The sequence below is a fragment of the Dendrobates tinctorius genome, unplaced genomic scaffold (genome assembly GCF_039654945.1).
Source record: "Dendrobates tinctorius isolate UK_male_01 unplaced genomic scaffold, ASM3965494v1 ptg000016l, whole genome shotgun sequence".
NCBI classification, from domain to species: domain Eukaryota; kingdom Metazoa; phylum Chordata; class Amphibia; order Anura; family Dendrobatidae; genus Dendrobates; species Dendrobates tinctorius.
The window spans coordinates 44,645,346-44,667,196 of record NW_027361684.1 but is presented as its reverse complement, the minus strand read 5'-3'; the positions used below and the strand labels follow the sequence as shown (position 1 = coordinate 44,667,196).

The following is a 21,851-nucleotide window of genomic DNA, read 5'->3' as shown; positions in this document are numbered from 1 at the left end:
TGGGCCGCCGGCCCTTTATAACCTCTGACTAGGCCCTGTGTTCGCGCTCCCTCTCTTGCACACGCTGACAAGGGCCGCGTCGGCCGGCGTCAGTGCATGAGTGCGGCCCCTGTCAGTGATTGTGCGTGCGTGCCTGCTGCCCTCCTCAGTGCAGGCAAGCAGGAGAGCACGCACGCAGGACCGTGTTAGGCCGGTTTCACACTAGCGCTTTTTCAGCGCGCGCACGGCCGGGGGTAGCTCCGCCCCCGATCCGGCTCTCTGCCCGGCGTGCCCGCCCCTTGCCTGTAGCGCCGCCTCCTAGCGGACGGCGGCGCCTGCGATCGGCGCACCCTATCTTTAGCATAGGGTGCGCCGATCGTGCGCAGGTCGTGCGCTAGTTGCGCTTTGACCTGCGCTGCGCACTTTTGACGGTGCGCCGTGCGCGCCAAAATCGAACTTTTTGGATTTTGGCGCGCACGGCGCACCGTCATAAGTGCGCAGCGCAGGTCAAAGCGCAACTAGCGCACGACCTGCGCACGATCGGCGCACCCTATGCTAAAGATAGGGTGCGCCGATCGCAGGCGCCGCCGTCCGCTAGGAGGCGGCGCTACAGGCAAGGGGCGGGCACGCCGGGCAGAGAGCCGGATCGGGGGCGGAGCTACCCCCGGCCGTGCGCGCGCTGAAAAAGCGCTAGTGTGAAACCGGCCTTAGAAGTTTGAAAAGGCCGCCGCGTCCGCCGACGCAGCAGCACAGGACTCCTGTCTCTCTGTCAGATGCTGGAAAGTACCAGCATCAGAGAAAAGTGAAGAGAGTCCGCAGCACGCAACATAAAAGGTAATACCTGCCTGCTGTGCTTCCAGGGAGAGCTAGGGAAGCAGTTCCAGTCAGCACGGTGACATTGTCTCCTGCTCTGATCTGCTTCCCCGGCAGGGGAGAAACCGGGGGAGGTGCCGGGACAGAGCTGCTGTGACCACTAAAACCTGAAGAGCTGCACATGGACATCAGCCTCCCCTGCACCACAGAAGAGTGTGTGTGTGTGTGTGTGTGTGTGTAAGTAAGTAATACTTGTGTGTGTGTGTGGTATCTGTAGTGTGTGAATATGCAATGTGTGTGTGGTATCTGTAGTGTGAGTGTGTAATACTTGCGTGTGGTATCTGTAGTGTGTGAGTGTGATACGTGTGTGTTCGGTATCTGTAGTGTGTGAGTGTGATACTTGTGTGTTCGGTATCTGTAATGTGTGAGTGTAATACAAGTGTGTATGCTATCTGTAGTGTGTGAATGTGTTATACTTGTATGTTCGGTATCTGTAGTGTGTGAGTCTGTAATGCTTGTGTGGGCGGTATCGGTAGTGTGTGTGTAATACTTGTGTGTGTGGAATCTGTAGTCTGTGAGTGTAATACTTGTGTGCATGGTATCTGTAGTGTGTGAATATGCAATGTGTGTGTGGTATCTGTAGTGTGAGTGTGTAATACTTGCGTGTGGTATCTGTAGTGTGTGAGTGTAATACCTGTGTGTATGGTATATGTAGTGTGTGTGTGTAATAATTGTGTGTGCGGTATCTGTAGTCTGTGAATGTAATACTTGTGTGTGCGGTATCTGTAGTGTGTGTGTGTGTGTGTGTAATGCTTGTGTGTGCGGTATCTGTAGTGTGTGAGTGTAATACATGTGTGTATGGTATCTGTAGTGTGTGTAATACTTGTGTGTGCAGTATCTGTAGTCTGTGAGTGTAATACTTGTATGTGCAATATCTGTAGTGTGTGTAATACTTGTGTGTGCGGTATCTGTAGTCTGTGAATGTAATACTGGTGTGTGCGTTATCTGTAGTGTGTGAGTGTGTAATGTGTGGCCGGTATCTGTAGTGTGTGAGTCTGTAATGCTTGTGTGTGGTGTATCTGTAGTCTGTGAGTGTGATACATGTGTGTATGGTATCTGTAGTGTGTGTGTGTAATGTGTGTGTGTAATGTCTGTGTGTGTGTAATGCTTGTGTGTGCAGTATCTGTAGTCTGTGAGTGTAATACTTGTGTGTGCGGTATCTGTAGTGTGTGAATGTGTAATGTATGTGCAGTATCTGTAGTGTGTGTGTGTAGTGTGTGTGCGGTATCTGCAATGTGTGTGCGGTATCTCTAGTGTGTGTGTGTAATGTGTATGTGAGTGTGTAATGTGTGTGTGTGTGTGTAATACTTGTGTGTGCGGTATCTGTAGTGTGTGTGTAATACTTGTGTGGGCGGTATCTGTACTGTGTGTGTGTGTAATACTTGTGTGTGGTATCTGTAGTGTGTGAGTGTAATATCTGGGTGTATGGTATCTGTAGTGTGTGTGTAATAATTGTGTGTGCGGTATCTGTAGTGTGTGTGTAATGCTTGTGTGTGCGGTATCTGTAGTGTGTGAGTGTAATACATGTGTGTATGGTATCTGTAGTGTGTGTAATACTTGTGTGTGCGGTATCTGTAGTGTGTGAGTGTGTAATGTGTGCGCGGTATCTGTAGTGTGTGAGTCTGTAATGCTTGTGTGTGCAGTATCTGTAGTCTGTGTGTAATACATGTGTGTATGGTATCTGTAGTGTGTGTAATGTGTGTGTGTGTAATGTGTGTGTGTAATGCTTGTGTGTGCGGTATCTGTAGTCTGTGAGTGTAATACTTGTGTGTACGGTATCTGTAGTCTGTGAGTGTAATACTTGTGTGTGCGGTATCTGTAGTCTATGAATGTGTAATGTATGTGCAGTATCTGTAGTCTTTGTGTGTAATGTGTGTGTGGTATCTGTAATGTGTGTGCGGTATCTAGTGTGTATGTAATGTGTATGCGGTATCTGTAGTGTGTGTAATGTGTGCGCGGTGTCTAGTGTGTGAGTGTGTAATATGTGTGCGGTATCTGTTGTGTGTGGGTATGTAATGTGTGTGGTATCTGTACTGTGTGTGTATGTGTGTAATACCTGTGTGTGGGGGGTATCTGTAGTCTGTGAGTGTAATAAATGTGTGTGGTATCGGTAGTCTGTGTGTGTAATACTTGTGTGTGTGTGGTATCTGTAGTCTGTGAGTATAATACATGTGTGTGTGGTTGTAGTGTGTGTGTAATATTTGTGTGTGCGGTATCTGTAGTCTGTTAGTGTAATACATGTGTGTGTGTGTAATATTTGTGTGTGCGGTATCTGTAGTCTGTGAGTGTAATACTTGTGTGTGCAGTATCTGTACTGGGTGTCTGTAATATTTGTGTGTGCGATATCTGTAGTGTGAGAGTGTAGTACATGTATGTATGGTATCTGTAGTGTGTGTAATGTGTGTGCGGTATCTGCCGTGTTTGAGTGTTTAATGTGTGTGTGCGGTATCTGTAGTAGGGATGGGCGAATCTACTCGTTAGGACTCGTTACTCTGCGAGTAGTAGGGGACTCGCAGGAGTCGGTACTCTGCGAGTTTCCAAGCGATTACTCGCACAGTAACGAGTCCAATGCAAATAAGGCTAAGTGCACACGTACCGGAACTCTCGCGGAAATTACCGCGAGAATTCCGGAATTCCATTCCGCGGGAAAATCGCATTTTAAATTCCCGCGATTTTCCCGCGGAAAAACTAGCATTTTGCAAGCGTAATTAGCTTGCAAAATGCTAGCGTTTTCCAAGCGATCTGTAGCATCGCTTGGAGAACTGATTGACAGGTTGGTCACACTCGTCAAACATAGTGTTTGACAAGTGTGACCAACTTTTTACTACTGAGGCTGCCTATGCGGCATCAGTAGTTAAAGATAAAATGAAAAAAAAAAATAAAAAATGGTGTTATTCTTACCCTCCGGCATCCCGCGCAGCCTTCCCGCCTCTCCACGCAGCCGTTCCCAGTAATCCTTTGCGAAAATGCCCGCGATGACGTCCGTTCTCGCGGGATCGCGATGTCTCGCGGTAATCCGCGATGACGTCGCACAAATGACCGCGAGACTTCGCGATCCCGCGAGAATGGACGCCATCGCGGGCATTTTCGCAAAGGACTACTGGGAACGGATGCGTGGAGAGGCGGGAAGGCTGCGCGGGACGCCGGAGGGTGAGAATAACAATATTTTTTATTCTTAAATTCTATTTTTTACAGGGATATGGTACCCAAAGCCCGGAGGACAGTCTCCTCCGGACCGTGGGTACCATCCGCAATTGTTCTGCTTACTTTCCGCATGGTGTGCACAGCCACATGCGGGAAGTAAGCGGAACAATGCATTCCTAAAGAGTAAAAAAAAATGGCAGCACAGGAATCGCTGCAATACTCGCATCCCCATTCATTAACATTGGACTCGATAGACTCGCAACGAATAGCGAGTTTCCGAGTCGGACTCGTTAGAGTCTAGCGATTCCGAGTATTTCAGGATTCGCCCATCCCTAATCTGTAGTGTTTGAGTATGTAATGTGTGTGTGTGGTATCTGTAGTGTGTGTGTGTAATACGTGTGTGTGTGTGTATGGTATCTGTAGTCTGTGAGTGTAATACGTGTGTGTGTGGTATCTGTAGTCTGTCTGTGTGTGTGTGTGTAATACTTGTGTGTGTGTGTGTGTGTGGTATCTGTAGTCTGTGTTTGTAATACTTGTGTGTGTGGTTGTAGTGTGTGTGTAATATTTGTGTGTGCGGTATCTGTTGCGGAACCTGTTAGTGACGCAAGCCTCAGGTAAATGCACACACGGTATTTGGTCACAGGAGCAGGACCCAAGACAGAGGAGCTGCATCCCTCTAGACCTACCGTGTGTGCACGTCGCTTCTGCGAGCTCCAAGAAGGGCTGCAACTGCAGCGCGGCGTAGGACACTGCCGCTCGACAACAAAGCCAGAAAGGAAGTGCAATGTCGGACGCTAGCGTAGCGGTGCGGTGAGCACAGTGGCTTAAGGCTTGCCACTGACTGGCGCTGACTGCTAAACTAATTCCCTATCCACATGCATAATATCAGAGGGAAGGGGTTTTATAATGAGTCAGTCACCAGGAACATACATCCATCACGATTCACACATAGCAAGTATAGTCTATACTAGCGCATGGCCGAACGGTCATACGCGCTTTTTATAGCCGTGCGGGACCTTCCAGATTTCCGAGATGGACCAATGAGATCTGGAGCAGGACCTGGGCACATGACTCCAATGGGAGATCATCTCGTGAGCATTCCCAGAAGGAGCACAGAGGAACTTAGTCTTTGGAGCGGTCTGCTGCAAAGTAATCTCTGCAGTAGATAGGCAGCAAGAGACCGTGGAATGTGAGGCTCTGGATTCCTGCAGAGCAGACACAGAAACCTGACGCCTAACACTGATGACTCCGTGCTTGCAGGTTTCGAACGTTCAGAAGAGGAGGCAATAGAGCTGGTGGCTGTTTCGGCAATGTACGCCAAAACCTGTTCCTGATGCTCCAGCTTTGAAAGCAGTTTTCCTACTCTAAGAAAAGGCAACCTTCCAGGCGTTCTTGGGCCAGAGGATGACGCAGGCTCAACACCTCCTGCCTACTGCTATTGTGCTTTTGCCAGAACCAGCCGATGCACCACCACCATCAGTACCAGCTGCGCCCCCCTGCCCACGTCCGCGGACTCTTCCACTATACTTCCTCATGTTTGGGAAAATGTACCAAAAATACAAGCAGAGAGATGGTACTGCATGAGGAGCGTCCAGCTGTGTAAGGTGTATTAAAAAAATTAAATCTACGTATATATTTTGTTAGTCACAGACGCTCTCACAGTATGTATTGGACCGTAATCCAACAGGCAGATATACGGAACTGTATCAGAAGTGTACAGCTGTATAAGTTTTTTGTGTAGCTAACAATCTCCGTATATGTATTTACGGAGTGTCACTCACACACGCTGACTCTGTATAGATGTGACTGTAATGCGAACGGCAGATATACAATACTGTTTGAGAATCAGACAGCTCTATACGGTGTGTGTATTGAAAATTGTCAATCTCCGTCTATTTGTATAGGGTCTGACACATGCTGTCTCTGTCTGGTTTTGACCGTGATCAAACAGCAGATATACAAAACTGTTCGAAAAGCGGACAGCACTCACTCTAAGGTGTAGGTCTGGAAAGACGGAAAAACTCCTCGGCTTTTTTTTCCAGAGTAACACACAGATAGCTTCTATTTGTCCGTGATGCCAGCCGGTACACGGTAGTGTGTGAGGAGCCTACACCGCTAGACGGTATCTGTATAGAAAATTGTCAATCTCCATCTATTTGTATAGGGACTGACACGCTGTCTCTGTCTAGTTTTGACCGTGATCAAACAGCAGATATACAAAACTGTTTGAAAAGCAGACAGAACTCACTCTAAGGTGTAGGTCTGGAAAAACCGAAAAACTCCTCAGCTTTTTTTTCCAGAGTCACACCCAGATAGCTTCTATTTGTCCGTGATACCAGCTGCCGGTACACGGTAGTGTGTGAAGAGCGTACACCGCTATACGGTGTGTGAAAAAATGAACGCTCAGTAACTCACCAGGACAAAATAATAAAAGTTGGACTGCTTTGAAAAAAGCAGTTTGAACAGTAGTGTGCACACAGCAATGCAGGTATCAGGTAGCCTTAAAAGGCAGCCTAATCACCGCCAGCGCTGCTGCACAAAAGCAAAAATCCTCCCCTTTCATTGGACACTAACTGTACAGTGAAAAGCAGTGAAAAATCAGCAGAAGCAGTTTTTTTTTGTTCTTCCCTGCCTAACGCTCTCCCTTATTTAGAATCAGCAGCAGCAACCTCTCCCTATGCTAAGATCGGCAGAAGTAAGATGGCAGTCGGCGGGCACAGCCTTTTATACCCACTGTGATGCCACACAAAGCCATCCAATCACTTCAATGCCCTTCTCTAAGATGGTGGTGGCCGCTGGCCATGTCATCGCGTTTCCCACAGTGTGCGTCCTCCATCATTGGCTGAGAAAAGGCGCTGGAAGCATTATTTGAAATGCGACTTTGGTGCTCTGATCGGCGACCTCATGGCCGACCTCACGCTATGGTCGGGTTTCGATCGGCGAAACCCGACTTTAGTGAAAGTCGGCTATTTTTGAATTTGACAGACCCATTTCGCTCAACTCTACTGAAAAGGACACCACGGAACAGAGGCCAGATGAAGTCCAGAGTAACTTTACTGCCTCACTATAGTGAATGGATCCATCGGGAGGTTCATCTGAATCATGTCACTCAGAGATTTAGATTGAAACCCCAAAGTAAGTGGTCAATGTAGAGCACTGGATAACTGATCTCAAACATTATGTAAAATGTTCCCAATTAAAGCTTCAACTCAATCCACAAAAAGAGGAAGTCCCCACTCAGGTCTGTCACCTGTTAATGGAAATACAGGGGGCTTCCATGTTACTGGTAGCACAAAGGCTCTGGAAAAGTGAAATGGCTCCTCACCTGCCAAAAGAAATTCAGCAAATTCTCCGCACCTAAATCCAAATGCCCCCCTCCCTTCTGAACCCCAGTGTGCCTAAACAACATTTAGCACCCAAATGTTTGGCATTTCTGTAGTGATGAGAACCTGCCTAATTTACAGGTGTGTGTCTCCAGAAGCATGAGCTGGGCATAATGTACTGGTCACTGCAATGGCAGTTTGCAATTATCACTCAGCAACATCCAATGCTGCCTGTTTCTGGAAAACACCTATTGAGTCAAAATCATCACTACATCTGTAGATAAATTCCCAAAGGGTTGTAATTTCCAAAATGGGGTCACATGAGAGGGGATTCTGCTTTTCCAGCACTTAGGGGCCCTTTACATGTAATCCACAAGCTAGTCTACTAAAATCTGCGCTCCAGGAGGAAAATAGCGCTCTGTTCCTCCCAAGTCACTCCGTATGACAAAGTAGTACTGTACAGCCACACATGGGGTATTTCTACATTTAGCAGAAATTGTGGGACAGATTCTGGTGCCATTTTTACCCATTTCCCAGTGTGAAAATGTAAAATTTGAGGCCAACACGCAATCTTGGTGGTAAAATTGTAAATTATGTTTTCTTAACTGCCCAATGGTATAAAAGTCTGTGACACACCTGTGGTGTCAAAATAATCACTGCATCCCTAGATGAATTTATTGAGAGGTTTAATTGGTAAAATGTGGTCACTTATGGGGGGGGGTTCTGCTGTTCTGGTACCTCTAGGGCTCTGTCAATGTGACATGGCACCCTCAAACTAGTGCAAAATCTGCACTGTAATATATCGGTACTTCCCTTCTGAGCTCTGCACTGTGTCTCAAAAGTAGTTTTTGACCACATATGGGGTATCATTGATCTCAGGATAAATTGCACAACAAACTTTGGGGTCCACTTTCTCCTTTTGCCCTTGTAAAAATACAAAGTTTGTAGCTAAAAAACGATTTTTGTGGTAAAAATGTGATTTTTTTTATTTTCACGGCTTAACGTTATAAAATTCTGTGACGCACCTGGGGGTTCAAGGTGCTCAATAAACATCTAGATAATGTCCCAAAGGAGTCTTCTTTCCAAAATGGTGTCACTTGTGGGGGGTTTCCACTGTTTAGGCACATCTGGGGCTCTCAAACGCGACATGGCACCTGCTAATTATTCCATCAAATTTTGCATTCAAAAAGTCAAATGGCACTCCTTCCCTTCCAAGCCCTGCCATGTGCCCAAACAGTAGTATTCCCCCACATATTGGGTATCGGTGTACTCAGGTGAAATTTCACATGAAATTGTATGGAGCAATTTCTCCTGATACCCTTATGAAAATGCAAAATATAGAGCTAAAAAAAGATTTATTTGGGAAAAATGTGTTTTTTTTGTTTTTTTTTTATCTCCACGGCTCTACTCTTTAAACTGTTAAGCACATGTGGGTTCAAGATGCACAATATACATCTAGATAAGTTCCATAAGGTGTCTAGTTTCCAAAATGGTGTCACATGTGGGGCACATCAGGGGCTCTCCAAATGCAATATGGCTATCGCTAATTATGCCAGCATATTTTGTATTCAAAATGTCAAATGGCGCTCCTTCCCTGCCGTGCACCCAAATAGTAGATTTCCCCCACATATGGGGTATCACCACGCTCAGGAGAAATTGCACAACAAAATATATGGTCCATTTTCTCCTGTTACCATTGCGAAAGTAAAAAAAATAGGTCTAAAGGAAAACTTTTGTTAAAGAAAAGTAAATGTTTATTTTTTCCTTCCATATTCCAAAAATTCCTGTGAAGAACCTGAAGGGTTAATAAACTTCTTGAATGTGGCTTTGCATATCTTGAGGGGTGCAGTTTTTAGCATAGTGACATTTTGGGGTATTTTTTGTCATATAGGCCCCTCAAAGTCACTTCAAATGTGAGGTGGTCCCTAAAAAAAATGGTTTTGCAAATTTTGTTGTAAAAATGAGAAATCGCTGGTCATTTTTTAACCCTTATAACTTCCTAACCAAAAAAATTGTTTCCAAAATTGTGTTGATGTAAAGTAGACATGTGGGAAATGTTATTTATTAACTATTTTGTGTGATATGACTCACTGATTTAATGGAATAAAAATGAAAAGTTTGAAAACTTTGAAATTTTCAAAATTTTCATCAAATTTCCATTTTTTTCACAAATAAACACAAGTCATATCAAAGAAATTTTACCACTGTCATAAAGTACAATATGACTAGATAAAACATTCTCATAATCACCAGGATCTGTTGAAGCGTTCCAGAGTTATTACCTCATAAATTGACAGTGATCAGAATTGTAAAAATTGGCTTGTTCACCAAGGTGAAAACAGGCTTTGGGGCGAAGGGGTTGAAAGGTCAATATTGACTTTTAGGATGTCACAAGAGTACAAGTCCTCTTACTCTCTGAAGAAGTAATTTGCATATTAAAATTCACAGAGAAGCATGCATGGCTTATAAGTATCCTTATGTCAGCTTTGCACTCTCTACAAGACAAATGTTCCGTTTCCCTTTAGACCTCTAGGTAAAGGCCTCTCAACTAGCCAGATCAGAACTCTTGCTTTGCACTGATGCTGCAAGAAATGCTAGGGAAAAAAAAAATAAAAAAATCAGTAAAGCTAATGGGTAATGTGGCATACTCCCTCAATCTGTGGAGGCTGAGTTGCCACTGCCATAATCTACAGTACACACTGGACATCATTTCCACAGGACTCTTTTGAAGCCCACGCATTAACCACTAGCCAGACATCAACTGTATATATGCCAAAAACAAATTCTACTCACACGTCCATTGGAAACATGTCACACAAACCTTTCACGCACTGAGTACATACTGAACGTTTTGCTAACATGATAGAAGCATACTGCACATGACACATGCACCACAAATACATTTTCTTCACACACCAATTACATACCTAAAACATACTTCACAATCCCCATGACCACTGCCACTTGACAATAGAAGCCGCTGATGAGTGAGTAATGTTTCATTATTATTTTATACCATTTTCTGCCCCTTCCTCACATTTTGAAGAATTCTCATACAACTGCATTACATTCCATTACAAGTTACATAGCAATACGTATCTGCTTTCATTTTCACTCTATTATACATTGGGAAACAGAAGCCTAGTGGGTTGTATGCATATCTAACTAAGACATCACCTAGAGATGGGTCACAGGAGCAAGTTTAGCCACCACATCAGCACTTTATGGCCATTGGAAAGGAGCCCTGCAAACTGCTTTCATCCTGCTAGCTACCATGGGTGGCTCTTCTTTTGATCAGCCAGCCTGGTGCAACATTAGATGTGCATCACACCACCATGACGACTTTGTGGAGAAACCATCAAGTAACCGGCAGATCAGAGGCTACTGACATGGCTACTCGAACACATCATCTCTAAAGCCTCCTTATTGCTAAATCCAGACAGAATACCCATAATCCCTGTCCCATTTGCCATTGGTGGATAACAGAGTTCCTGACTTGCTACCACAGATTATTTATGTGGCCATTGGGCCAGGTGCTGTGGATTGATTCACACCACCTCAACATGGCATTATCGCAAAATCTAGGCAGAAACCCACAGCCCCTCTCCCATTAGCCACTTTAACTCTTAAGGGTACTTCACACATAGCGAGATCGTTAGCGAGATCGCTGAAACGTCACAGGTTTTGTGACATAACAGTGACCTCTCCAGCGATCTCACTACGTGTGACAGATAGTGGCAACCGTCCCCCCGCTGGATATCGCTGATCGTGCTCGAATGTCCTAGGCCATTTTTTGATCGTTGGTGTCCCGCTGGCCAGTATGCATCGCTGTGTTTGACGCCATAATGATGAGCGACCTCATTGGCAACTCAGAACTCAGGGACGCAGGTGATATTTTGCTTTGTCTTTTCAGCTCCGATTGGTGGTCTCAAATTAGAATCTTTGTAGCGTTTCCTTTTATAGGTCAGCTTTCAATTATATGCAATCATAACATTTAACATATACAGTTATAATAATCACGTGTCCCCGTGTCAGTGACTGTGGATCCACGAATAAATAGCACACTAGCGACTTAGACAGGGACGCTGAAGCAAACCGCGTAGTGATAGCGCAGTAGTGCCCACCAATTGGAGCAGAGGGGCATGGAAAAGGCAATGCTGAAGCACGCCTATCGAGGTCTGAGTCGTCAGAATAGCTGCTGTGTGACAAGGTCCCAACGACCGCCAAAGTTGTTATATGGATCGCCGTATCGTTGCTGCGTCATTGAGTAGATCTGCCTGTTTGACAGCTTACTAGCAACCATGTAGCGATGTACCAGCGATCCTTACTAGGTCGTATCGTTGTCGGGATCGCTGGAGCATCGTTATGTGTAATGGGACCCTTACACAATGTTTTTATAGCTTGTAAAGCAAATCTCTACAGGTGTTGTCACAGCAGATAAGATAGCTGCCCCACAAAAATGTAAATAACACAGAATAAAAGACATAAAATTACAAAATTAGAAACAGATTAAAAATAAGAATTTAATTTGAACACAATGAAGTAGCATGTGGAAAAATGTGGTTATGGTGGTGCTCTCATGGTTGAATAAGCGGTGACTACATGATGAACCCACTTGACACTAAGTGCAGGAGACAGCATCATTCAGAGACTGAGTGCGTCAGCAATAGATGAGATTAGCGGCTGGGTGCCGGTGCGCTACTCATTAAGTAGAGTAAAATAGCCATTGATTAATTGGATACGTTTATTAGAAGTCTTCAGTTCACAAACCAGTTTTCGGCTCCAGACAGGGCATTCGTCAGGTGTTTGTGACATATCGAAGGCACCTGTCCAGAGCGGAAAACTTACCTTATTGGGCAGCTCACCGACACCCTACCACTAATCTAAATATGTAAAAGGTGACATGTTTCCTTTAAAGATTGTGAAATATGGTTTTCATATTTCTACATATTGACACTGAGTTTGTGTTCGTAATTTACATTTTTCAAAAAGTTTTTTTTCCATTATTGCTTTATAGATGCTGGGGGACAACCAGTGGAGATAGCTACTTATTACTATGACGTGCAAAAAGAGTAAGGGATTATTTCTATTCATAATTTGACTCCTTGAAATACATGCAAAGAGCTCTTGAACTTCAGGAGTTCTGGACTAAATCTTCAAGAAGAACTTTGTTTCATTTACAATGTCATCTCTTTTCAAACTTTGCATGCATTATAGGTTTCTTCTGTAAGGTCAAGTACACTACTACGTTAGAAGGCTCACTGGAAACTCAAGCTTCATCCTGTTACATTAATCATTTCCTTTACAAGGTCCATTCTGACAGTATTCTCCCAGGGCTGTGGAGAATTTGTTTTCCACTCTTGCCTTGAATACCAGATACAGTAAATGTGATTTTTTTGGGAACTGCATAGTAAAGAGTGCTTAAGAGTATCCAAAATTAAGAATGCAAACATCATGCAAAGATGAAGGAATATTAAAGATATTGAATATCTTCCAATCACAGGACGGCCACAAGAATCTGGAAACTCAAAGCAAGCCCCCACTTTCAGGCTTGTCTCTAACCATTCTACTTGCAGAGTTTGGGTGTGCCTTGGATTTTACTCTTTAGCACCTATTCAGGGAAATGTATAAAGGAAGAATGGCACAGTCATAGGAATAAAAATCGTATATGTCAAACATCTATTGACCAATAAAACGAGCTCAGAGAAAATGTTAAACAAGCTAGGGCAGAAGCAGAGTGTCAGGGACTAGTACAGAATTGGATCCAAATATATAGTTGCCGATAACCAGATCAGAGTCCAGGAAGTCAAGCAGAATAAATGGACCTGGTCTGCTGACAGGCTCCCATGACTGATTGGTCAGTCAGATGCAACCTGGCATGGGTCATTGATGCTGCCAGTAATTCTAGTTGGATGGTCAGGAGCATTGCAAGACCAAATTAGCGACACCTTGACAGAGCATCGGTGCCGGAGCATAGATACGTGAAGATATTACAGAGGCCTCTTTTTCATACTTTTTTTGTGTCAGTGTTTTCCTTATTGTATGTGATGTTAGCATCTTCATTCATGCTGTGTCTGCATTATATTGGCCAAATTTCTTTAACCAGGCCACTGATAAATTAGAGAAATGAAATAGATTTGAGTTTCACATGAAAATACAGCTGATAAGCATAAATCATATTTGCTAAAGTTCATCAATGCGGAGAATTTTTCCCATACTGCACTAAGTCAGGATGCTTTATCTAAAAACAGCCCAGGGTTTAATCGCACATTCAAGGGGCATGAGAGCGATATGTAGAGGTATGGAAGATGTGGTTGGAAAAGGGATGGTGGTTATGGAGAACAATATTTCTGTTCCATGAGCAGATTTCTCTAGGATAAGCATAGCAAAGCTGGTGATCACACATTTAGGAAGTAAATAAATTAAAATGGTTCCTGTTGTCATGTGTCAATAACCTGTACAAGTTGATTAGGTCAGAAGGGGACAGTTAATAGTGATGAGCGAGTATACTCGTTGCTCGGGTATCCTCCGAGTATTTTGTCGTGCTCGGAGATTTAGTTTCTGTCAACGCAGCTGCATGATTTTCGGCTGCTGGACAGTCTGAATATATGTGGAGATTCCCTAACAAACAGGCATTCCTCACATGTATTCAGCCTGTCCAGCAGTTGCAAATCATGCAGCTGCGTTGACAGAAACTAAATCTCCGAGCACAACAAAATACTCGGAGGTCACCCGAGCATGCTCGGAAAAACCGGAGCAACGAGTATACTCGCTTATCACTAACAGCTAACAATAACAACCATATCTATGTGCCTGCAGTTGCACTATATCTACTATGACATTTTTAATCCTTTCACCCCCCAGTCTGTTTTCAGTTTCATGACCAGACCTTTTTTTTTTCAATTCTGACTAGTATCACTTTATGAGGTTATAACTCTGAAGCACTTCAACAAATCCCAATGATTCTGAGATTGTTTTTTCATACCATAATAATAATAATAATAATAATTTTATTTCTATAGCGCCAACATATTGCGCAGCACTTTACAATTTAGAGGGGACTTGTACTGACCATAGACATTACAGCATAACAGTAATCACACAGGTCATAACTAGTGTTGAGCTTTGCGATACCGCAAGTATCGGGTATCAGCCGATATTAGCTGTATCGGAATTCCGATACTGACTTCCGATACTTTTTTCATATCGGATACCGGAATCGGAAGTTCCCATAATGCTATCAGCCCGCTCGCTTTGATTCAGCCAATGGGAATCCTCAGAAGTGTGGGCACATCCTGTTAGGCATGTAGGCATGTTAACTATTGGCATGGCTGTGATTGGCTGCTGAAATAATGTCATGATGCACTATAAAAGCCACCGCCGCCGCCATTTCTGGTCACTCTGCTGTGAATTCAGTTAGGGACAGGCTGCTGTTGAAGACTGTGAGGGACAGTTAGAAATAGCGATTCTCAAAACAATATTGTGCTTTACCCAGGCTACATAAACCACCACTGTAGCTTTCTTTTCCCTAGCAGCATTGTTCACTGCTGTCTGCAAGGGCTGTGTGAGTGCAGCTCACGCTGTTTAGTGGGTCCTGCAGCGACGTCTGGTTGTAGGCCGCCCAGCGTGCCTCACTGCTGCCTCATACATATTTTTCTTTTTGAGCTGCTTATTTTTAAAAAATTCTATCTAGTGTGCTTCCATCCGTATCCATATACGGTGGTTGCAAACACTCTAGGAGTACACAGCGGAGCCTTTCTGCAGCCTGTCAGTGCTAGTGCCCACTTAGCTGCACTGTTCACGGTTGTCTGAGAGGTCTCTGACTGTGTGTGAGTGCAGCTCATGCTGAGTAGTGTGTCCTGCAGCTACGTCTGGTTGTAGGCCGCTCAGCGTGCATCACTGCCTCACACATATTTTTCTTTAATTGCAGCTCATTTTTTCTTCTCCTATTAGTGTGCATCCATCCATATCCATCTACATTGGTTCATTGCAAACACTATAAAGGAGTAGATAGATGAGGCTTTTTTCTGGCTTGTGCCCTTCAGCTGCAGCCAGATTAGAATTACCCAATTTTTTTGGAGCCTCATCTTTTGCATTGTGGGTTACCTGCCTGCATTTTAATAGCTCCAGAAAGTTGGTGATACTCTGACTTTAAAATTTTTGGTCACATCCTTTTATTTTTTTTTCCCAAAAAAAAAACCAACAAAGTTCACCAAACACTACATTTGAAAGTTGTGTAGGCCACATTAGCTCCCATTAAAGTGTAGTCGACACACACACTTCATAAAATTAGTGTTTCTTATACCTGTAACCAGCTGTTCAGGAATAAGCACACTAAGGCCCCCCTTTGAACTTTTCTGCCTATCTTTCTCAGTCTAGCAAGATGAAGAAGGCAGGGAGTAAGGCACGTGGCCGTGGGCGTGGAGTTTCAGCAGGGAGAGGACGTGGGGATTCTGTGCCTGCTGTTGGCACCAGTGAGTCAGCATCCCCCAGTTTTAGCAGGCAACAGTCCTTTATGCGCAGCTTTGTAGGACCTCACCGTACCCCACTGCTGTAGGAAGAACAAATTGAAGCCATTGTCGGATGGATGGCAGCTAACGCATCGACTTCAATTACTTCCACATCCTCTCAGGGCCAGAGCACCGAAGAGCAACCATCTGTCTCTTCACCACCTGCCAAAGTGCCCAGGCAGTCAGAGAGCCCTGGACAGGAGCCATAACAGTCTCTACTTCTGTTCTCGGAATCTGTTGGTTTGGAAAGAGGGGGCCAGCCAAGCAGCATTCCAGAATGTGAAGAAGAGGGAGTATGCAGTGATGCGCAACTTCTTTGTCCCTCTGAATCTGAAGAGGTGGGTGGGCCAGTGCCTATGGTCAGCATACCTCAGTACGCATCAGATGATGACGAGACTCAGTTGCCACTTTCTGGTGTGTACGTTGCTGGCGAGACAACCCAGGAGAAGCAGGTGTTTGAAGAGGGGAGTGTAGATGATGAGGTCCTTGACCCATCGTGGCGTGAGGAACAGGAAGGTGGTGGGAGCAGCTCTGAGGAAGAGATTCCCTGAACGGCCAAAACCGGAGGGAGAGGGAGGGGGCAGACTTGGTTGCCTGTAGCCTCCACTTCGGCACCCGTTAGGAGCATTCCACTTTCAAAAGGCAAAACGGGCGCTCCCAAGACTTGCAGTGCGTGTTCCTTTTTTGACACAGTTGCAGATGACATTTGCTTTGTCAAATGCAAGCTGTGTCATCAGAGAGTCAAAAGAGGGAAACATGTCAGCAACCTCAATACCACTAATATGTGGAAACATGTGCGGACCAAGCATGAGGTGGAGTTACACAGACACACTGAAGACGTAGGCCAACGTACAGCACCACCTACCACTTCTTCAGCTCGTGTTGGGGCCTCTTCCTCCAGCTCACACACAGCTGGTTCGGCTTCCTCACAGGATCGCCAAGGAAGAACCTCTGGCACTGTTGTCCGGAGACCCTGTGACATTCCACCCACAGCACCACGTTCCAAGTCATCCTCACACTCCCAGGCCACTCGGCAGCCATCGGTAGCACAGGCATGGGAGAAGAGGCGGCCATACTCAGCAAACCATCCCTGAGCACAGGCTCTGAATGCTGGCATTTCCAAACTACTGGCACTTGAAATGCTCTCATTCAGGCTGGTGGAGACTGACACCTTCCGGGACTTCATGGCATTGGCAGTCCGACAATACACCGTGCCCAGCCGCTTTTATTTCAGCAGGCGAGCCGTCCCTGCCTTGCAGAAACAGGTGGAGGCAAACATAAAACATGCGCTACTAAACGCCGTCAGTAGTAAGGTCCACCTGACCACTGATACGTGGACCAGTAATCATGGACTGGTACGATACCTTTCCCTCACTGCCCATTGGGTCAATGTTGTGGAGCCGGGTACGGATCTGGAGAGTGGCGCTCTACGTGTTCTGCCAACTCCACAGATTGCAGGAATCCAGTCTGTACACATTGACTCCTCCTCCTACTCAAGTTCCTCTGAAACAGCGCAGCAGGAGCCTGTTACGACCGATATGAGCACAGCCGTGGCCAAACGTCAACAGGCCGTACTGAAATTAATTTCTTTGGGGGATCAAAGCCACACAGCGCAGGAGCTCTGGAATGCCATCAAGCAGGAGAGCGACGTGTGGTTTCTGTCCGCGAATCTCCAGCCGGGCTTGGTAGTGTGTGACAATGGCCGAAATCTGGTGGCAGCTCTTGGCCTTAGCAACCTCACTCACATCCCATGTCTGGCACATGTGCTCAACTTGTTCGTGCAGAGCTTTCTGAGGGACTATCCGGATCTTGATGCACTGCTGCACAAGGTCCGCATAGAGTGCGCTCACTTGCGGCGTTCCAGCATGGCAAGGTCGCGCCTTGCTGCTCTGCAGCGCCGATTACGCCTTCCGGAACATCGCATCATATGTGACCTACCCACCAGGTGGAATTCCACGTTACATATGTTGGAGCGGTTGTGTGAGCAGCAGGCAGCAGTCATGGAGTAGCAGCTGCATCAGGCGCAAACAAGTCGCACTGTGCGCCTGTCACACTTCAGCACCACTGAGTGGGCCTCTATGAAGGACATCTGCATCGTTTTGCATGCCTTCGATGATTCCACGCGGATGGCGAGTGCAGATGATGCACTAGTCAGCATGACTGTCCCCCTTATCTGCCTGCTTCAAAAAACACTGCAAGCACTAAGGGATGAGGTTTTGGAAGAGGTGGAGGATGAGGAGTCCCAAATGCCATCTGCTTCTGGACAGTCTGCGCTACGTGCTTCCTCACAAAGGCCTAGGCAGGGGACACTTTGTGAGGAGGATGAGGAGGAGTCGATGGAGGAGGAAGACATCTCTCCAGAGGAGAGAGGTACCCAAAGCTCTAGTCAGTATGTACAGCGAGGGTGGGGTGATGCAGAGCAGGCAGAGATCACGCCTCAAGCAGGGGACAGCAGTTCTTTGGCAGTTGGGAGTCTGCAGCACATGGTTGACTTCATGCTGCAGTGCCTGAGAAACGACCGCCGCATCGCCCACATTCTCTACACAGCATATTATTGGGTGTACACCCTCCTAGATCCACGCTACCGGGACAACTTGCAAACCCTCATACCAACGTTGAACCGGGAGCGTAAACTGCGGGAGTACCAAGACACACTGGTTCAGTCCATCATGTTTTCCATTCCACCCGACAGCAGTGGTGCTAGTGTTTTACAAAGCACCTCTGTGCGTCGAGCCAGTGGAGGAAACTCGGCACAAACAGGGAGCAGAGGCAGCGCCTCAGCCAAGGCAAGACCACTATGGCCCAAATGTGGCAAAGTTTTGTGTGTCCGCCACAATTGTCTACACCATCACTGATGGCTCCAGTCAGCAGGAGGCAACGTTTCCGTCAGATGGTGACAGACTACATGTCTTGCCCTGTGAGTGTACTCCCAGATGGCTCTTCCCCCTTCAAGTTTTGGGTCTCTAAGCTGGATACATGGCCAGAGCTTAGCCAGTATGCATTGGAGGTGCTGGCTTGCCCTGCTGCCAGTGTATTATCGGAACACGTCTTTAGTGCCGCAGGTAGTGTACTAACAGACCGTCGCACGCGACTTTCTTCCGATAACGTCGACCGGCTTACTTTTCTGAAAATGAACAAGGCCTGGATCTCCCCAGAATTTGCCAGTCCTCTTCCCGACTAAATAATTGGTTGGCAACTGTATCCAGGTCTCCTGTTGTGTTCATGTTTCTACCACCTGAACTATAATCCCTGGGCTTCAACACAGCCAGTTGTCGTTCAGATGTGTCGTCTGCACAGAGATAAACACTAGCTCCTGTGTTATTGGAGTTCAGTAATGCCAGCTGCTCCCCTGCTGTGTGGACGGCAAAGTCTCCTGCTCCATCCACATTCAAACTACTAATGATTTTTAACCGTGCTCCACTTATGCCTCTGGCTCCACTGTCTCTAGTATTTCCCCTGGCCTACAACCCCGGCAGTTGCTGCTCTGAAGTGGCGTCTGCACAATCCACACTTATTCCTGAGTTACTGGGGCTCAGTCACGTCAGTTGATCCCCTGATGTGTGTCCGGCAAGGTCTCCTGGTCTGTCCACATTCCCATTACTAGTAGTGTGAATGAGGACAGAGCAGGAGACCTTGCCAGACACACATCAGGGGATCAACTGACGGGACTGAGCCCAAGTAACACAGGAACAAGTGTGGATTGTGCTGACGCCACTTCAGAGCTGTCACTGGCGGGGTTGGAGGCCAGGGGAAATACTAGAGACAGTGGAGCCTGAGGCCTAAGTGGAGCACGGTTACAATCAGTAGTAGTCTACAACCTCTATAAAATGTGCTGCAAGTTGGCCTCAGCCTGCTCCATGCTTCATCCTGGGCTCCAACAACGCCAGTTGGTGTTCAGAAGTGACGTCTTCACAGAGACAAACACACACTAGCTCCTGTGTTAGTGGGGTTCAGTAATGCCAGCTGTTCCCCTGCTGTGTAGACAGCAAAGTCTAGTGCTGCCTCCACATGCCAACAACATCAGGCCTGAGCCTGCTCCATGCCTCATCCTGGGCTCCAACAACCCCAGTTGGTGCTCAGATGTGCCGTCTTCGCAGAGAAAAACACACTCGCTACTGTGTCTGTGGGGTTCAGTAATGCCAGCTGTTCCCCTGCTGTGTAGATGGCAAAGTCTCCTGCTCCATCCACATGCCAACAACATCAGACCTCAGCCTGCTCCATGCCTCAACCTGGGCTCCAACAACGCTAGTTGGTGTTCAGAAGTGCCGTCTTCACAGAGACAAACACACACTAGCTCCTGTGTTAGTGGGGTTCAGTAATGCCAGCTGTTCCCCTGCTGTGTAGACGGCAAAGTCTCCTGCTTCATCCACATGCCAACAACATCAGACCTCAGCCTGCTCCATGCCTCAACCTGTGCTCCAACAACGCTAGTTGGTGTTCAGAAGTGCTGTCTTCACAGAGACAAACACACACTAGCTCCTGTGTTAGTGGGGTTCAGTAATGCCAGCTGTTCCCCTGCTGTGTAGACGGCAAAGTCTCCTGCTCCATCCACATGCCAACAACATCAGACCTCAGCCTGCTCCATGCCTCAACCTGGGCTCCAACAACGACAGTTGGTGTTCAGAAGTGCCGTCTTCACAGAGAAAAACACACTTGCTGCCGTGTCTGTGGGGTTCATTAATGCCAGCTGTTCCCCTGCTGTGTAGACGGCAAAGTCTCCTGCTCCATCCACATGCCAACAACATCAGACTTCAGCTTGCTCCATGCCTCAACCTGGGCTCCAACAATGCCAGTTGGTGTTCAGAAGTGTCGTCTTCGCAGAGAAAAACACACTCGCTACTGTGTCTGTGGGGTTCAGTAATGCCAGCTGTTCCCCTGCTGTGTAGACAGCAAAGTCTCCTGCTCCATCCACATGCCAAAACAATCAGGCCTCAGCCTGCTCCATGCCTCAACCTGGGCTCCAACAACGCTAGTTGGTGTTCAGAAGTGCCGTCTTCACAGAGACAAACACACACTAGCTCCTGTGTTAGTGGGGTTCAGTAATGCCAGCTGTTCCCCTGCTGTGTAGATGGCAAAGTCTCCTGCTCCATCCACATGCCAACAACATCAGACCTCAGCCTGCTCCATGCCTCAACCTGGGCTCCAACAACGCCAGTTGGTGTTCAGAAGTGCTGTCTTCACAGAGAAAAACACGCTGCCGTGTCTGTGGGGTTCATTAATGCCAGCTGTTCCCCTGCTGTGTAGACGGCAAAGTCTCCTGCTCCATCCACATGCCAACAACATCAGACCTCAGCTTGCTCCATGCCTCAACCTGGGCTCCAACAATGCCAGTTGGTGTTCAGAAGTGTCGTCTTCGCAGAGAAAAACACACTCGCTACTGTGTCTGTGGGGTTCAGTAATGCCAGCTGTTCCCCTGCTGTGTAGACAGCAAAGTCTCCTGCTCCATCCACATGCCAAAACAATCAGGCCTCAGCCTGCTCCATGCCTCAACCTGGGCTCCAACAACGCTAGTTGGTGTTCAGAAGTGCCGTCTTCACAGAGACAAACAAACACACTAGCTCCTGTGTTAGTGGGGTTCAGTAATGCCAGCTGTTCCCCTGCTGTGTAGATGGCAAAGTCTCCCGCTCCATCCACATGCCAACAGCATCAGACCTCAGCCTGCTCCATGCCTCAACCTGGGCTCCAACATCGCCAGTTGGTGTTCAGAAGTGTCGTCTTCGCAGAGAAAAACACACTCGCTACTGTGTCTGTGGGGTTCAGTAATGCCAGCTGTTCCCCTGCTGTGTAGACGGCAAAGTCTCCTGCTCCATCCACATGCCAACAACATCAGACCTCAGCCTTCTCCATGCCTCAACCTGGGCTCCAACAACGCTAGTTGGTGTTCAGAAGTGCCGTCTTCACAGAGACAAACACACACTAGCTCCTGTGTTAGTGGGGTTCAGTAATGCCAGCTGTTCCCCTGCTGTGTAGACGGCAAAGTCTCCTGCTCCATCCACATGCCAACAACATCAGACCTCAGCCA

General features: G+C 46.7%; 1 long non-coding RNA gene across 1 annotated transcript in view; it reads left to right on the top strand.

The window, feature by feature from the left end:
- The first annotated feature begins 689 nt into the window (after positions 1-689).
- Positions 690-21,851, top strand: part of LOC141078154 (uncharacterized) — a 41,792-nt gene continuing 20,630 nt past the window's right edge. Inside the window, exon 1 of the long non-coding RNA XR_012227670.1 lies at positions 690-813. This is a non-coding gene — a long non-coding RNA (uncharacterized lncRNA). The remainder of the gene's footprint in view (positions 814-21,851) is intronic.